The sequence below is a fragment of the Euphorbia lathyris genome, chromosome 10 (genome assembly GCF_963576675.1).
Source record: "Euphorbia lathyris chromosome 10, ddEupLath1.1, whole genome shotgun sequence".
NCBI lineage: Eukaryota > Viridiplantae > Streptophyta > Magnoliopsida > Malpighiales > Euphorbiaceae > Euphorbia > Euphorbia lathyris.
In genome coordinates this window covers 43,941,530-43,959,674 of record NC_088919.1, presented here as the reverse complement: position 1 = coordinate 43,959,674, position 18,145 = coordinate 43,941,530, and the positions used below count along the sequence as shown (strand labels likewise).

General features: G+C 35.6%; 1 long non-coding RNA gene across 5 annotated transcripts; it reads right to left on the bottom strand.

The window, feature by feature from the left end:
* Positions 1-1,104: 1,104 nt before the first annotated feature.
* Positions 1,105-7,940, bottom strand: LOC136208838 (uncharacterized). 5 transcript variants are annotated; one of them, XR_010677294.1, is made up of 10 exons: positions 7,845-7,940; positions 7,652-7,730; positions 7,470-7,523; positions 5,461-5,545; positions 5,321-5,368; positions 3,605-3,633; positions 2,919-3,175; positions 2,538-2,827; positions 1,733-1,837; positions 1,105-1,642 (listed from the first exon to the last, which is right to left on the bottom strand). It is a non-coding gene; the product is annotated as an uncharacterized lncRNA (long non-coding RNA). The 5 variants fall into 5 exon arrangements; XR_010677292.1 differs by having other exon boundaries at positions 5,321-5,545; XR_010677293.1 differs by lacking the exon at positions 5,461-5,545 and having other exon boundaries at positions 5,321-5,392.
* Between the last annotated feature and the right edge of the window lie 10,205 nt (positions 7,941-18,145).

Sequence of the window (18,145 nt, the reverse complement as noted above, 5' to 3'; positions counted from 1 at the left end):
TTATATCAATGTTTAAAGATAGATGAGATGGTTAATGATCTTTGCTTTTATTTGAGAGGTCTTGTGTTCGATTCCCTTCAACCTCATTTTATTTTAAAAAGTTTTTATTTTTAAATGAACTCTTTATTTTTATTTTTATTTTCATAACACTTTTGAATTCATTTTTAATATATCTTTACCATTAAAAAAATAAACATATTTAATATTCAATTAGTTCAATGCTAGTTTCTAAAAAAAAAATGATAACATTTTCACAGTTTTAATGCGTTGGAAGCTAAAAAAATTTTGCCCAGCCCTGACGGGCTGGACTTTGAAAATTTACCGTCAACCGCCACTACAAGAAAATAACAGTTTACCAACGACAGATATTCATTGGTAATCATCATATTTTCGTTGGTAATTACGGTTAGCGATGACATACCAACGAAATACATGTCGATGGCATATCTCTGGTCGTTAAACTCAATACCAACGACAATATATATGTCGTTGGTATTTGCAACGCCATCGTCGTTGGTATTTGCAACGCCATCGTCGTTGGTACGCTGTTAGTGACCACGTGATAATATAAGTAGTCCTCGTTAATAGCTGGGACAATTGTCGTTGGTATGTGGTTGGTACACTATATGTCGTTGTTATGTCGTTGGCATTTCCACACCAATTTTGATATGAAATATAATGGCGCCAAAAATACTTTCGAGAATGTCGTCGGTGATGCGTGGGTAAATTGAGTGTTGTTGGTATGCATGGTGTCGGTAAATATACGTGTGTCGTTAGTAAAGCGTTGGTATGTCTATGAATTTCATGCCATTGGTATGTCGTCACTGTCTTTTGTGTCGTTGGTAAAGCGTTGGTATTTCTATGAATTTCATGTCATTGGTATGTCGTCGTTGTCTTGTGTGTCGTTGCTAAATCGTTGGTATGTCTATGAATTTTATATCATAGGTATATCGTTGCTATCATGTATGTCGTAGGTATTTCGTAAGCATTATTAATATATATATTTATTTATTTATTTATTATACATTACAAATTAATACATAATAAATAATATCATGGACAATAAAAATACTATTGTCATTTAATATAAGACAATCTTGATACATAAGATAGAAACAAAATAATAACTATAAAGTAGAATCACACAATGTTTGGGCTAGTTGCAAGCTTTCACAAAATAACTATCTTTGAAAGTGAACTAGCTAAGTATGATCAACTATTCTTAAGCTATCCAAAAGATAATCGACCAACAAAAAAAATAAAGAAAAAACAAGTTACTAAGGTTGGAACTAGCATGATTTGGAGTAAGATTGGGAACCATCTCTCGAATCAATTCTCTAAGTCGCTCATCATCTCGATTTAAATGTTGGCGCAATTCAGTCATTTCTTTATGCATGGTTCTCACTACTTGATTCAAATTTGCAACTTGTTCCTTTAATTGAACAGTATAGGCATTAGATGATGAAGGTGCAGAAGTAGTTGCATTCTTACTGCCATGAAAACAGGCCACAGATCCGATACCATAGACTCGATCTCTTCTGTTTCCTTTTGCAGCCTCTATGAAAATTTGGCTCTCATCCAACACCTCTTCATTATCCTCTTGCTCCTCCAAACGTTCTTAACGTAAATTAATCACCCGTTCCTATAAATATTGAAATTTTATAAATAATTTATCATATAAAATATATGCACAAGTATATCATACAAATATTAATTTTATGGCATTACTCACATTAACTTCACGTGCTTTATCATCCACAATTTCGCCATCCTTCTTTCGGGTGTGAGTCTTTAAAAAAAGCTCATAATAACTAGGATCCCGACCCAATTCTTTTGCCTAAATAATGAAGTAAATGAGAAATAAGAAGTCAATTTAATATTGTTGGAATTAGCTATATTTAATTTAGAAGAGAAAAAAAATGGAGCCATGATCAATTGTGAGGCAGCTATGGTCGAAGATGCTAAACCGACAAGAATTAGTTATCTTCAATAGTAGGGTCACCAGTCTAATAATGATATTATGCTATTCTTATACAAACATAAAATCAAAGTTTCCTACTACTATCACATAAAAGAGAAGATCATAGGACAAATAAATGTGGATCACCAGCCTAATATGCTAAATATGGTAGATCAGGCACATTTGTGTCCATCATAAATAATTTATTTGAAAAAATGTGCTATCACATTCAAGAGAAGTTCACATGACAAATAAATGTAGATCATACACATTTGTATCCATCATAACTAATTTATTTGAAACAAATGTGATATATCAGAGGACAAATAAATGTAGATTAGGCACATTTGTGTCCATAACTAATAGTCAAGTAATATGGTTAATATTCAATGTTCTAATTTATGTTCATCCAACTATATTCTAATCATGGCTATGACATCCAACTATAAGCATGGTAAACTTGTATTATCATCAAATATTGAAACATGTATTAACCATTGAAGTCATCAAGAATACAACTGCAGCACAAATTATGAAACAAGTAGATGATAAAAAACAATTTAAACTATACACTCACATATTTTATGGCATGTTCCACATAAGAAATAGAGCCACCAGTATGGCATGAAGGACCAACACTGTCCTTTCCTCCTTTTCTATTCTCTGAATTCCTTTGTGATCTGCGAAGAAATTCTTCACTACAGAAATATGTATTCTGCCATTCATCCCAAATATTTTGTGGCACGAAGAGAAGCCTTTTCTTAATTTTATTGGCAGTGTTTACCATCTCATTATAACGGGTCCTTGCTATTTTATCACATGCAATCTTTACAATTCTTCTATGGTGTCATCCCAATAATACCATTTCTGAAGAAAGGTTAAATCAAATAACAACACTTCAGATTTCATAAGATGTCATCCCAATAAAATATATCATAAATGAATTCAAATTTCATACCTTTAATTCATCAAAATAAAACGTTTTTGTTTCCGCAGTTACGTTTTTGTTGCCAAATGAACTCGAACTTCATCAGGTGACTGAAATTTTCGATTGTTGCATCTTATGCAGGGGCACCTTATGTTCTGTCCATCCATAGAATTAGGTTGACTAAGAGCAAAAGATATAAAAGTTTCAAGTTGAGCGAGAAACTCATTGGTGATAAAGCTAGACCCATCTAGCCTCCGGTTCATCCACTCTCTATTGTTGCTCATATCCTTGAAAACCATGTATGAAATGTTTAGAACATTAAATTGACAAGTAGAGATCTTACTTGAACACTTATGAATTCCTAGACTATATTTCACATTCTTCTTTGTCCTTGTTTTTCTTATTTGTTTCTTTTTTCCCGCATCTTAGAATTTGAAAAATTTCAGAATCTGAAAATGTTCTAGATTCTGGAATTTCCAAAAGCTGGAAATTCCAAGAGTCTCTATTTTTCCTTATTCTGGAAATTACAGAATTCTTGAATTTCAAGATTTTGAAGAATAGGAAATGAGGAAGAAAGAAAATGAAGAATGAAAAGAAGAATAAGAAATGAAAATAACTTTGGAACAAGAAATTATTAACGCCAAAAATATTATCATAGCACAACAGTAAAGTATACAACCATAACATAACATAAACATAGCATAGTATAAACTTACGTCTCTGAAGCTGAAGAACTCCTCTAACCCTGCAACCAAATGAGAAGGTATAAGGTACTTTAATGGAATCCATTTTATATGTTGATTCAGTTTATAAAATTTATGATACCAAAGTTCTAAGCTCTTACTTACATAAAAGTTGTTTACCTTTTTCCATTTTGTTATAGATAAATGCAATTTATATATTATTAAGATAAATAAATGCATAGATATGGTTTTCATCAAATATCATATTATAAGCTATACCCTGGTAAAGAACAAATTCCAAAAATATGATAGAGCTTGACCCATCAAGTGAAATCAATTAAAGAACATATGATTTAAAGAACATGAATTACACTGAAAATTGTTTAGAGCTTAAACCACCAATTGAGAGATCAATTCACAAGTGATTACTGGAACCTAACGGATGCATGCTCCATGCCCCAGCCCAAGGCACCTAACACACCTAAACTGCACAGCTCTGATAAGAATATAACAAAGCATATACATCTATTTGCCGGTCTCAATTATAAAGGTGACCGCAACTAGGTTTTGTGTAATTCTTGTTAGTTTCTTATGGAAATAAGATGTTGACGAACCCAGACACACTGTTATAGACTGGATTATTATTTATTCTTAATGGATCATTAGAGAATATAATTCTCATTTTCCTTAAAAAATATGCAAAAGCAAACAATGATCATGAAATAATTATAATCTGATTTTTAACTTTATGCCTACTGAAAATAGCTTCACATAATTGGATCTGCATACACATGACCAAGTCAAGCAGGGATACTGTACAGGTCTTGGCCGCCCAGTACTCTGTTTTTTCACAAGAAATATGGCAAATATTGCCCAAAAAAAAAAAGAAATATGACAAATATCCTCCAAATAATAAAATAATAATAATTTGATGATATGCTTTCAAAAGCATATTAAGTAATAAACAAACCCAAGTTAATTACAATAGAAAATAAATAAAGGTAAAAATGAGAAATTTGAAAAGTAAAATCATGTGGCCTGCCTAGAAAGTAGAACCATCTCTCTCTGTCTACAATGATGCGGTTCCTCTTTGATTGGATTTGTTTGTTTCTGACCAAATGGTGGGTTTCTAATGAAATAAGTGTGGAGTCACATATTAAATGTGTATTGAGTTGAGAAGGAAGGCTAATGGCAAATTATTGCTTGTTGCCGGGTGAAGAGTTAGTTTTACTGCTGCAATTTACTGGATTTAGAAAGTGAGGGATATATGTATCTTTGAAAACTCTTGAGTTGCAGGTTTCTAATGTTGTTGCTCAAATTTCCTGTAGTGTAAAATTCCAGTTCTTATATACAAAAGGTGAGAGGAGTATACATAGGATTCATTGGAAAGATTGGCTTAATTTTGCCTCTGTTATTTCTGGATTTTTGCTCTAATGATATTTCTATCTTTCATTAAAAAAAAAGTTGACGTTCTCTATCTACAATTAAATACGGGAAAATTTAGGCTAGAGTTCTTATATTAAGCTAACACTGCTTAAAAAAAATGACAATGAGTAATTACTAATTAGTTAATCTCCAAATAGGTCGAGGATAAATCTAAATTTGTACCTTGATCATTTTCTCATAAATCTGTTAAAATACCAATAACATAGGACTCGCTAAGTAATAAAGTAAATATGACACATTCTAATAAAATCATCAGCAAATTTGAGTAAAATGCCTTAACCACAAATATCTAACTGAACCAACCTCAAGTTTTGCCAAGCTCTTCAAGTGGAAGACCGAGAAAAGAGCACCCTGTGTTCCTCATTTGACACAAGCCTTAAATATCATTTAACTCAGCAAATTTAGGGACATGATTAAAAGTATCTAATTTGAGGCACTCTTACATATACTTGAATGAGAAAGCACAATCCTTTGCCTTGAAACCAACTACTTTAAATATGTTTTACAATTTCTCTTCTTAAGGTTACCCTAAACAAAAAAAGTACATTCATATCAATTTTATGCATGTATCTTAATCATTGAATAGAGCTTGAGTGTGTGTGCCTAAAACACAATACAACAATACAACGTACAGTACTAATTGGTGAAGGAACTCATATTGATTGGAGCTTATAAATATACTTTTTAATTTGTCAATCAGTTAGACACAATTCATTGTTTAAAATATAGTTTTCCAGGACTAATGCTCCCCACTATTTTATATTATTCATTTTTACCCTATCTTACTCACTTATTCTAATTATTCCTTAAAAGTCTACACTACACTTTTCATTAATTAAGCCTAAGAAAAACTCTATCTTTAAGCTATGTGTATATATAATTTCAACTTTGAAATAGTAACAAAAAGTTCAGTGGAGACAAATTAAATGGAATGGAGATCTCCAACTTGTCTTGTTTTGTTGGAGCTATTCATCAAATATTTCTAATTATTGGAGCATCACAATTTTGGAATTCAGTGACAGAGGCTATATGGAATGGAGTAATGCATGGCCTCAACGTGGAGATCAGAAGATGAATGCTGATATTGTGGATAAAATTGGACTTGGAATTTGGCCTAAGAAGTGGGGTTGGGGAAGAGAAATGGTTGTTAATGGGACTGAGATTGCAGAAAAGATCAAAGAAATAATGGGGAATGAGGTATTGAGAGTTGGGGCATTGTGTATCGGAGAAGAGGCTAAGAGAGCTGTTGAATTGGGTGGCAGTTCCGATAAGGAGCTGAGAGACCTTATTCAGATTTGGAAACAAGCTCATGTAGTAGTGTGATTGTTCATTTATATTATCTTAGTTCAATAATAGCTCATCCAAATAGAGTGAGTTATTTCATAAGTTTGGTTACTTGAAGAAGATTTTTAGATGGCATGATGTTATAGGAAGGCAAGTGATTCTTCATTGAGAAGCTTGACATTGAAAATAAAATCCAGCTGATATGTTGATTAAGGTGTTGTCTATTGAAAACGGTTCAAACGATTTGAATGTGCCATGAGCTGAGGCAAAAGTGTTGTTTGGATTTTGAGGGATTAGGAGAATTGAGTCCAGGGCATGTGATTATATATAATGAGCCAGGGCATGGGGCCAATAAGTCAAGTGGGAGGGTTGGGACTTGCAACTCAGTCAGGCCCTGGAACTTATGGGACATGGCAGGGTTTGCAGCATGGTTATCCAAGTGCACATACTGGACACCGGCCTATTGGCTCGTTTCCACGATATTTATCTTATATGTGGTAGAGTTATATATTTTTTATGTCTTTAAGTTTCAAGAGATTGTATATAGAAAACACATGCTAATGAAAAGACTTATATACATCATTCTCATTAACAAATAAATACGATTTATATTACAGTTTCTTCATTTGTACAATGGTCTATCTTTTCAACTAATTAAGTTGTGATACAATTTGACAATTATTCTTGTAAAACAAACAAGTCAAAAAAGAAAGATGGTAGTTGTTATGTTGCTAATGTATCATGGTAGTAAGGTAGCAGCAATAGGATGTATTGGTTTGTGTATCACAAGGTTGTAGTTTCTGGTTCAACATGTTTATCAAATAGATATTTTCTAAGAGCAAATAAACCACATGGACAGTCTCAACATGTATCATTGACTACCAAAAGCAGAGTTAGTATGAACTTTGTACTGGGCATGACATAAATGCAAGGGTTTTCCAGTTCATTGCAGAGAAGTGCAATCCAAAGCTAGAATGATTGCAATAAATAGTTCACAGATACAGGTAACAACAAAATCAAACCTCCCATGTTCTTCTAGAACATAAATCATGGAAGGAACCTAAATCCACTTCATAAAAAACACGCAACATCTCAACAGAGAATTGAAGGATAAAATAGAAAAGGTTGGAGATAAAAATTCACATGAAGAGGATTGTGAAACACATACCTGAAACAACCAGAGCTTCACCAACATGTAATGGGCAATTAGAATCTCTAGAATCTGCAGAATCAGCATTCACGTTAGAATCTACATAGTAGGAAATTAGAATCCGTCTTCACTGACCTGAAAAAATTACTTATAATAAGAAATTAGAGGGAAAATGAAGTAGGGTATGTTGAGCTAGTTACTTCGGCTTCCTCTTTTTTTTTTATAGAACCCCTATATTTGTCGAAGAGAACCTAGATCCAAGGATATTCGATTTTCTTACTGCATTTGAAAAGGAAGATTAGGCAAAAGAGAAAACGAAGTAAGGAGAGAGTTGGGAGAAAATGAAGTAGAAAGGAAGATTGTGAAAAAGGAAGTAGAAAAGGAACGACTTACGGAGGAGTTCCATGGTTGTCTCCAAAATTAGGGTTTCCAGATATTGAAAAGGAGAAAGACAAAATGAGGGAGTCAAAATATTTTATTCAATATAATTGAAAGTGAAATAATTTATTTAGAGGGAAACTTTAGGAATTAGCGGGAAGACAAATAATTTTAATACAATGAGTTTTTTATTGTTGGTAAATGGTTGGTATAATTTTTTTATAATTTTTTAATGGGTTAAGGTGTAAAAATACCTCTAATGTTTTGGGTCATGAGCAATTTTATCCTTAATGTCAAAAATGGTACAATTTTATCCCTAACTTTGGAAGCCAGGAGCAATTTTACCCCTAACGTTAATAAACTAGGTCAATTTCATACACTATTATAAAACACAGATATTTTTGTTCGTTATTATGCACCAATTGCATAATAATTCGTTCTAAAAAATGATTTCATGTTTTTTTGATAATTTAATAATAGAATTTGAGATTAATATTTATAAATTCGGTGAATTTTTTGAATTTTTATTTTATCTAATTCATACAAAAAGAGAGTATATTTTTTTTATTTTTTTATTTTTTTCACATCCCAATGTATGTTTGTGATTTGTTACTGATAAAATGACACACATATGAAGTGTAGATGACAAGATTCTTGACCGAGAAGACAGTTTGATGAATTATTTCTCAAATTGACCCAATTTATTAACGTTATGGGTAAAATTGCTTTTGGCTTCCCACGTTAGGGGTAAAATTGCATCATTTTAAACTTTATGGGTAAAATTGCTCATGGCCCAAAATATTAGGGGTATTTTTACACCTTAACCCTTTTTTAATTAATTGTTTGGGATAAATTATTGGTACATGGTTGGTAAATTGTTTCTAATCCCAACGACATTGCGTGGACAAGCATTGTCATTGCAATTGCCCACGACATATGTCCTTGGTAATATCCGTTGTTGGCATGTCGTTGGTATTATCTTGGTATATTCATATATAATCTGGCTTGAATAGTTTTGTATGTAAACCGTAGGTATGTCGTAGCGAATAGCAATGACTTAACTGCCATTGGTAAAATGTCGTTGGTAAACTGTTATTTTCTTGTAGTGCGCACAGTTAATTCCGATTTTTTTTAACGTTTTGAATTTTTTTTTATTGATGTGTTTGAGCCCCGGGTCATTCAAGGTCCTGGTTCCGCCACTGGGTGAAATGCAATCATACTAAAGTTGAATCAATAAAGAAGAAAATTGCTTATGATGGCTTGCTTTAGGGGTGGGTTTGGCCCTTCTCTAGTAGGTCTAATGCAACTGTTAATCTACTTAATTATTCAAAAAAATTCATTGATACTAAAATCATTTTGCAAGGATTTGTCAGAGTACCGATTAAGCAACTTGTATGGTTTCCTTGAGCGTGCCCATCGTGCAGAGTCTAGGCAGCCGCTGAAAATCTCGCAACTACTCATCATCTTCCCTTTGTCCATCATTGGTGTCTTTAATGATATGTTGTCTTATTCTGATAAAAGAGGTGGGATTCACCACCCTCTTCTCTCCTTTGGGGTTTTCGAGATGCTATTGATTTCTATGGTCTTTTTGAAATTAAAATGTTGTGTATAATTACACGTGGGAGACAAGTAGAGGGACTGAGCGTTGTGTTGAAGAAAAATTGGAATAGAGGCTTTCACTAACATGCATTAGCTTAATATTTTGACCTCTACAAAAGAAGTTTATGAGAATACATCCTGCTCTGATCATGTGACCCTTTTCCTTACAATTACATAGGTTGTTGTCCCCTGACAGAAACATTTTGAAAACTCGTGGATGTAGAATTAGATGGATGAGGCGCAAATTAGATGTTATATGCCTCTACTGTAGTGATGTAAACAGCAATTTATGATTGAAAAATATCACACTGAGAACTAAATAAGTCATTTCCTTGCATTTGAAACCATGTCCAAAGGTCATTTGTTCATGGTCACTAAGGGTATCATGAGAAGTCTGAGCATCCAAAATGTTGTAATAAATGGTTGCTAGCCATATAATTATAGAATTTTTAATTAGAAATTGATATTATAAAGCAATGTACTTACTGCTTGTAGTTTCTATCATATATTGTCTTTATGATGGGTTTTCATGTCAAAGGTAATGACAGTTGTGCAAGAATTGAAGTTTGGGCAGAATGTAATTTCTTGTTAGAAACCAAAAAAATGTTTTTTCGTATTCTAAATTGGAGTATTACCATGTTTTTTCAATGTAATTGTGAGGATAATCCATAAAGTGCATTGAGATTTCTATCAAAAGGGCTTGCAATTTGCATAAAAGTCTATTGATGTCAACTCTATCAAGGGCGGACGTATAGGTGGTTCAGGGATCCGTTTGTACTAGCAAAAGCAAGTGAATGTCAGTTTGCTCATTTTATTAATCGGGTTGACAACCGTATGATGCCTCACATGGTATGATTTAAGTGGAAGCCACCAAATGCTGGTTGGACGAAGCTGAATACAGACGACACGTGTAAGAGGAACCCGGGCTGGGCATCTACAGGTGGGCTTCTTCGGGATACTATAAGGAAGTGGCTAGAAGGATTTGTAGTCAACATTTGTATTTGCAGAGTTACTTTGGTTGAGATATGAGGCCTCTACTATGGACTATAGTTAGCTTGGGAGAAAGGGATACATAAGCTTATTGTCGAGCTCGATTTGAAGGTGGTTGTGGGATTGCTGGACAAGACAATTGAGATATACCATCCCTATGCTTGGATACTCCGTCATTGATAAAATTTGAGAGTTGGGGATTAGAGGTTTGGGTTGTTCACTCTTACAATGAGGGCATCAAAGTCGATGACTAGATGGCAAGCTTAGTAGGAAATGTTCATCTCAGGCATTACATGTGTGATGTGCTTCTTGTAGGCCTCCATGATATATTCTTTGATGATGATATAGGTCTAGCCTCTAGTAGAATGATTCAAATGTAGTTTTTGTTCTTTTATTTGTTTATCTCAAGGTATTTAGCCTTTCTCTTATATATATTTTTACCTTTAAGTAAATTAGCGAAGTTAATACACTTTATAAATCATGGGTAGACTTGTTCATGAGTCTATTGGCCCGCCCAACCCGCCCTTCATAGGTTGGACTTGGATATTCATATTTGATGTTTGGCCAAACCCGCTCAAGCCCACACATAAAATGGGTTGGGTCAAGTGAGTCCGATCCGATTTTATATTATATAATATTTTAACTATATATATATATATATATATATATTATTAATTAGGTGTAGTATATTAGAGTAACAGATAAAAAAAATAGGAAATATTTTTTGAAGCAAAAAAAGGTAAATTAAGAATAAATTAATAATAGAGAAAAGTACAAAAATAAATCACGTGGTTTCACTCGTTTTTAATCATAAATATGTGGTTTAAAAATTTACAAACAGGTATCATGTGTTATTTTCCATTAGCAAACACAATCCAAACTAACTAACAGTGTTAAAAAAAAGTCAAAAGTCAAAGGACAAAAAGTTATTTTTATCCTTATATTTGTTTATTTTATAAATTAACTCATTTATTATCTAATTATCACAAACAAGCCCAAAAATAAAAATAAAAAAGGGTGTTGTTAAAACCAGCCCCAAATTCCCACCCCTAGCTCCGTGAAAAGATGAAAATGCTCTTTCATGGGTTATGGGGTGAAAAGGCTATTTTTTTGCCTTTTCGTCACGCGGGCGTGTGGCTATCACGCCTTACCGCGTGGTCGGGCGTGATAGCCACACGCCTCACCGCGTGGTCGGACGTGTGGCTATCACGCCCGACCACGCGGTGAGGCGTGTAGCTATTACGCCCGACCACGTGGTGAGGCATGATAGCCACACGTCTGACCATGCAGTAAGGCGTGATAGCCACACGCCAACGTGATGGAAATGCAAAAAAAATAGGCCATTAAGCCCGTAAATAGGCCGTTAAACCCGTAACTACAGAATTGTACTTAAAACCTAAAAATACCATACAATTTTAACTAAAATCAGTAACAATAATATAAGTTCATGAATAAATATCATTAATTACAACACATAAAACTAATATAATCTAGTCCAAGCCGCTCTCCTTTCAGTGTATAGATTGTCCAAGTGACGAACACTCGGATCACGAAATATACGCCATTGGGTGGCAATGGGAGGCACTGGAAATCCAGGTCTTAAATAAAGACGTATGTAGTGTTGATAACTCCTCAAATGACAAATCACAATCTCTCCCTCTGGTGGTCTTCCATCGTCCGAACGTATCAGTAGTATAGTGCAACATCCTAACTGTGATGTAGTAAAAAAGAATATTACTGCATTCAAAACAGATCCAGCAGCATATAAGTCATCTGGACTTGCCATCCAGTGGGACTCACCACGCCCCGCTCCTGCCCATTTAATACGCGTGAGGGCAGCATCGAATCCGTTCCCAAACACTGGCGCATATAGATCACGGTTTGCCCGCATCTCATTCTCTATGAGCACTCTCATCAGCTTCCACTCCTCCTGGTTATATGTGATGGCATTGGCTAAAACACGAAATCCACAGTTACCATCTGCTACAACATCATAGTATCCAGTAATAAATGGTATGATGAGACCTTGAACCCGATGTAAATGGTGGTAACTGGCGATATCCGCATCAAATCCGGCTGAAAATATTAATATATGAAATTCATCAAAAAAAATATATTTACTTTAACTTCAACATATATATTACTAAAATAAAATATATTCGGCATCTCGTTGTTATGCACAGATGAGGATGAGGATCGGGCTCGACTACGACTACTCCTCGAACCCGAGGACCGTGCTCGACCTCGTGGTGCCTGACTGTACTCCCATGCACTCGGATTTCGTTTCGTTGATGAATTCCCCTTTGGTCTACCCTTAACAGTGTCTTTGACCTCAGGTTCTTTGAAGCCACTTTGTTCCGGGTTTATATGATCATGAATCATCATCGATATGCTACGCACCATTGAAAGATCTAATTTTTCAACCTTTTCCACAATAGAGTGAAAAAACCGGTGATCCTCAGACCCATCAGCATATACGGGAGCAGTAACTGGTATGTCACTCAAACCTTCAAACGCAAGAGATCTCCAAAAAGGATGGATTCATTCAGTACAGACAGATGTGTCCATGCCAATATACGTTTTAAGCTCACATGCACACGGAATGCAATGAGTCATGGGCAACACGCATCCGCATTCACTTACCACATCCATACTCAATCCGCGCATACGCTTGAGCTCATCATTCAGTACACGCAAACAGTAATGTGAAACGTGTAAGTTGAGATACTCGAAAGGTTCTTTACAGTGAGCAACCGCAGATCTTCTTCTCGAGTCCTCGAGTGAGTATCTGATTATATACAGTAAAGGATTACAAAACTAATGTATTACAATTTAAAAGATTAAATTAAATAACAGAATAAATGTCTTACTTGATCGCCTCGATCTGAGCCTCAATGTCCTTGTGCACCTTCGCCCACACTGTATCGAGTGCACCAGTAGATGAATTCAACCACTGTTTCAACTATGCATGTGAACTCTCCACTCGACAGGTTGTGGTGTTTCCTAAGTGCAACACCTTGTTTGTCCATGCTCGATAAAACTTCTCTTTATGCACTAGCCATGTGGTCTCCATGTACTCTATCACACGAGGCTAGTTGGTAGTAGTATTCTTCATGGCTACCACTGCCACCTCATATTCGGCTACTGTCGGGGCTTCAATTATACGTTTCCATTTGGAATTCTTAAAAATTTCACCAAAACTCTTCATTCCACACAACTTGCCTACTCTATCCTTCACATCTTTATTAATATGCCATGTGCACAATAAATGATGACTTTGAGGAAATACCTCACGAACTGGTCTCATCAGTCCTAACTCCCGGTCCGTAGCAATGGCTGTCAGATGCACATCAGGTTGGAGCAAAAGCTTCAATTTTTGTAACACCCACATATAACTTCCCTCAGTTTCATCCTTTATGATTGCATAGGTGATCAAGAAGTTTTTGTTTGAAGGCGTCATTCCAATGATCTCAAAGAATGACATCTTATACTTGTTTGTTTTATATGTTGAGTCCATACCAACAAACAAGTAATAAGATCGGAACAGTGTGATCGATGTAGGACGTGCCATAAATAAGTGAGTCACAACATTGCTACCCGGCACCGCTTGCGTCCAATGTACGTATTCCTTATCTATAGCAAGCCGATAAAACTAACCGATTACATCTCGACCCTCAAAGCTCTCAGTCTTGATTTTCTCCCTGTAGTTATAGATATGTCTTTGTGTCGAGCAATCCTCCTGATGTTTTTCTTTGATTGCAGTAAAAATAGCACAAGGCTTAGCTTGAGCTGAACTCATATCACGAACAAGTTTTTTGGAACCCGGGCTTAGTCCGCTCACCTGTCTGTAGCCCTGACGATATACAACCAACTGATGACAGTGCTGTCCTCTATCTCCAGCAATCCTATTCACCACCCAACCGCCTAATTCAGCGATTTCCAGAACCTTTATCTGGAATTTGCAACCATAGTACTTTATTTTTGTATCCCTCCGTACTACTTCCTCCATATCCATATCCCTTTTCCTTCTATAATTCTTAATACCACGAGCACATTTAACCAATATCCATTTTGACTTGCCCCATGTCTTGTGCAATGATGTGGTTAACTCGAAGCCGATCCCAATTGCCATCTGTTTTGCCCAGTTAACAGCTTCATGATATGTTTGAAACGTTTGTTTGGGAAAAAACTGCGAACTATAATAATGCCGTTTCCGCCAAAATCTTCAAACGAAACCTCCTGCAAATGATAAATAATGAACATTACATTCCAACACGTGACATTTCTACAGCGTTTCGGTGTCTAAACCCGAAAAAGTAGCCACACATATGCCCGGACGTGTGAGCATCACGCCCCACCATGTGGTGGGGCGTGTGAGCATCACGCCTCACCATATTGTGGGGCGTATGAACATCACATCCCACCACATGGTGGGGCGTATGAACATCATGTCCCACCACATGGTGGGGCGTGTGAGCATCACGCCTCACCATGAGGTGGGGCGTATTATTCAAACGCCCCACCATATGGTGAGGCGTGATGCTCACACGCTCGAGAGCTGAACCAGCAATTTTCTTAAAATTTTTTTACAGAATTCAATGGAAGTTTAATCGGAAAAATACCTCGACTTCAAGGACAGCGTCACTCTCATCTCTTCCCGGTGATAACGGATTGCTCTCCATCAAACGTGTTGTCTTTGATTTCGGATCAAAATGTATTTGGGAGAGTTTGGGAGGGTTTGAAATTTTCAATTTTTGGTTAAAGGGCGGTTACGTCTTTTTTTTGGGCTGGAAGTGTGAAATTGTGGCTGGGTATAATAATCCACATAAAAAATCAAACTCACCATCTTATCCTTCTCTCGCATCTCTTTAATATACACACCCACCTTTCTCTCTACTTTGAATGCTCATTTTTCTATATATTTCTGCTACGTGAGAGTAGACAAAGTGAGGTTAGAATTGTAATTAATGGTGTAATTCATTAATATTAAGAAAGAATTGAAATTGTGGAAATAAACAAGAGAAGTAACTAAAGGAACAAAAATTAACAAAAAGAAAAAATTGAGCATGTTTCAAATTTTGTCATCTAATTTATCAGCCTTGACCAGAACATTTTGTTTAGCCAAAATTCGCCGATCAGAATCCTTGAAATCAAAGGCGCAAGAATGCTCTTGAGGATAACAGTGCATCCCATATAGGAACTTCCCACATCGGCACTTGAATCTTGTTAAACCCACTTTCTTATTGCAATTCTCGCATCGATTCTTTCTTAGATTCATATTGCCTTCTTCAATTTTGCTCTCACTCTTTTCTTCGATTTCAACAGTATTCGCCTTCTTGATCGATTCTCTTAGATTGTATGGAAGAAAGAAATAATGAAAAGGAAACTCTTGATTGATATTCAATTAACTGAAACAAAGTTCATCACTGTTATTTATACAACACAAGATTCAGTTAGCTAGAATTGGGGGAAAGGAAAACTAACTAACTAATTCAACAACTCTAACAGATTAGAGAAGTAATCTGGTGTGTGTAGGTTCTAGTCTTCATTGTGGACCTTTATCAACTCTAACACCCCTCCCTTAAGATGAAGACTCTCCTGCTATGTATTCAAAACTGATCATTGTTGGTCCCGTGTAATTAGTTCCGAGGGGGGGGGGGTTAGGAACTAATGTAACTTTTTCGCTTAATTATGCTGACTTAGCCAATTCTTTAAATTACTTAACTAGTCAGAGGCTGACTAGAACCGTTTTACTTGCGAGTTGGGAATTAACACTTAGGTCAGCTTCCAACTCAGCACTCTGATTACTCAGTGTCAGCTTATACAATTTATATCCTGAGTAATTTAAGCAAGCAACACATACATATATATATTGAGAGAAAGGGTTAGAAATTACTCAGCAGACTTATCCTGGTTCGGCCTCACCGCCTATGTCCAGTCCCCAGAATCCTTCTGGGCTTTTTCAATCCAATACTGAGCTCTTTAAAGGTAGAGCACAAACCGTTTACAAAGCAGTTGAGTATGCAAGAGTACCTTCCTCTATTCGTCTACTCAACCCTACTGAATGCTATAACCGAACACTCAGATTTTCTCTACCGCTGAGTACTAAAACCGAGTACTCAGCACCACTCTCTCAATCTTTACAATTGATACAAATTTGTTCTTTCTAGATGAAGAACACTCTAGATGAATACAAATTCAATCTAGACTTTTACACAGAAATAGGAATTTGGTGTAAGATTTTCTTTTCTTGTTTGAATGTGCTTTGTATGTATGCTCTTTTCTTTTTGTACTTCGGCAAAGGATCCAAGAGTTGGACTTGTCCTTTTATAGTGAATTTCTGATGCCTCAATCATTTGAATTCGGATGTATCCGTTGAATTCAAACGGCTCCTTACGTCATTCACTGGTCAGCATACAGATATTGCAGGCCAATCCTGTCGTCTAAATTTAGCAGGCGTCAGGCTTGTCTTCTTCCCCCAGGTTCGTCTTCTAGCGCCAGTTTCGTCTTTTAGCCAATGGCCAATTGACCCATGCATCTCGAAACTGTCTCTGTGCGTAATTCCAAAGCTTTTGTATTGGTGCAGACAGTTGTCGGATCTTGTCTTTTTGCAAACGGATCATTCGCGCTGTCCTGACGAACACTCAGCTTGAACTTATAGACGTTGCCTTTGATCTTTTATCTTTGGCGAGGCTGAGTCATATTCTACTCAGCTTCTTCGGTCAGCTTCGTCTTCAAGCGTTTGTTCTGAAGAAGACTTTTCTTCTATTATGCTGAGTTGTGTTCCACTCAGCTTCTTTGGTCAGCGTCATCTTCAAGCGTTTGTTTTGAAGATGACTTTTCTTCTATTATGTTGAGTCGTGTTTTACTCAGCTTTTATGCTGACTTCATTCTGTCGTACTTTTTATTTCTGTTCACTTAAAATTGTACTCAACATTGAACAAACACATTAGTACAATTAAACCAAAGCACTTAAATTTAATTGCCCCTTAATCATGGATTAACTTAAATAATTTTGTCAAATCAAAATCATGTGGAAAGGTGTTTCAACAAACTCCCCCATTTTGATGTTGGCAAAAATATTTAATTTTGGAACTCAGCATCGAGATTCCCCATGATTGTTTTACCTTTAATTCTTCTAAAGTTACTCCCCCGTAAGGGTTGCATCTATTGACTCAATTTAACTCTAAACCTTCTAAGATTTAATCGAGTGAAATTAAGACATGGTTTTACTGACTTAGTTCAATTTTAGACCTTCCAAGATCTAATTCAGATGAGCCTAGGTCAGCTTTCAGAAGATTGTCAATACTTGGAACATATAGTTATTACTCAGTGTGGCACATAGGTATCAGAGTTATTGTATGGGTATCAGATTTATATGTGCTAAGTATATTTTACTTGTATTTTCCTTATGTTCACAAGATTTTTACTTTGTTCAATGTTTAGTTTAAGTATGACAGATCAGCATAGAATCATAATAGGTAAGCATCGCATATAGATAAGTCAGTTTGAAAAAGAAAAGATGCTTATATAGATAGTCAGCAATAAAATAGGACATGCCACATATGAAGTTACAAGTCTAAGGCTATTTTTAATCTATCTCTTTATGTTGACTTGAATTTTGCCTTTGCCTTTGGCAGTTCTTTGTTGCTGACTTGGATTCCTTGGGTCAGCAGAAGATGGATCAGGCTTCTGCTGAGTTCCGGCGGCAGGCTGAGTTATCTCCC